The sequence below is a fragment of the Palaemon carinicauda genome, chromosome 1, assembly GCF_036898095.1.
Source record: "Palaemon carinicauda isolate YSFRI2023 chromosome 1, ASM3689809v2, whole genome shotgun sequence".
In the NCBI taxonomy this organism is placed as follows: Eukaryota; Metazoa; Arthropoda; class Malacostraca; order Decapoda; family Palaemonidae; genus Palaemon; species Palaemon carinicauda.
Genome location: NC_090725.1, coordinates 77,518,951 through 77,520,165, shown reverse-complemented (window position 1 = coordinate 77,520,165; position 1,215 = coordinate 77,518,951). Strand labels below are relative to the sequence as shown.

At 39.7% G+C, this 1,215-nt stretch overlaps 1 non-coding gene across 1 annotated transcript; it reads right to left on the bottom strand.

Moving 5' to 3' along the window:
• Positions 1 to 965: 965 nt before the first annotated feature.
• Positions 966 to 1,158, bottom strand: LOC137659086 (U2 spliceosomal RNA). The gene has a single exon (XR_011047459.1). It is a non-coding gene; the product is annotated as a U2 spliceosomal RNA (small nuclear RNA).
• Between the last annotated feature and the right edge of the window lie 57 nt (positions 1,159 to 1,215).

The following is a 1,215-nucleotide window of genomic DNA, read 5'->3' as shown; positions in this document are numbered from 1 at the left end:
GTAAATGATGTGAGAAGAATGGTCAAGAGTGTTAAAATTGTTGCAAGCACCCTACTGATCTGAGGGTTACTTCAGCATCAACCTTTGTATGTCCAGGGCATCAGCCACCCATTGAGATACTACCGCTAGAGAGTTATTGGGTCCATTAACTGGCCACGCAGTACTACATTGGATCCCTCTCTTTGGTTACGGCTCATTTTGTCTTTGCCTACACATACACCGAATAGTCTAGCCTATTCTTTCGACATTCTCCTCTGCCCTCACACACCTTGCAACACTGGGAATACCAAACATTTTTCTTTGCCCAAGGGGTTAACTACTGCGATGTCATTGTTCAGTGGCTACTTTCCTCTTGGTAAGGGTAAAAGAGAAAGACACTCCAAAATCAAACCATTAATCTCCAGTCTTTAGTAGTGCCATAGCCTCTGTACCATAGCCTTTCACTGTCTTGGATTGGAGTTCTCTTGCTTGAAGGTATGCTTGGGCACGCTGTTCTATCTTATTTCTCTTCCTCTTGTTTGTTTTTAAGTTTTTAATAGTTTATATATAAAAGATCTAATTTAATGCCATTACTGTTCTTACCATATTTTATTTTGATTATCTATTCTCTTGTAGTTTATCTATTTCCTTATTTCCTTTCCTCACTGGGCTATTTTTCCCTGTTGGAGCCCTTGGGTTTATAGCATCTTGCTTTTCCAACTAGGGTTGTAGCTTGGCACTTAATAATAATAATAATTTGCAGGTACAGTATACATTTTGCTGGTCCAGTATTTAGTACTGATTATCATGGGAAGAGATTTTTTATATTGTTTTTTTTAGTTGTGTTATAGTTAGATCAGAAAATCTGATACTCACTGAGTCTATCATTGGTCGATTGTATGGTGTGGGAGAAATGTTAGGTTGTGATTGAAAGGCGAGGTGAATACAACTGAACTTTATCAATTTTTTTTTTTATTTCTCCCCGAGGGGAGTGGACCGATCCCGGAGGTACTGCAATACCGGGCCGATCCGCGGCAAAGATGGAGCAAGCCCCTAGCACTTCGCCAAGACCCAAAAATCAGTTTAATATCGTAGATCCCACATGGGGATCGTATCAGATATTAAGCTGATAAGAACAGATACTACACTTTGATCTTAGCCAAAAGGCCGAGAAGCGATGAACTTTATCAAACAGACATCGAGCTTGAATACTAGGACTTGCGAGTAAGAAAAATA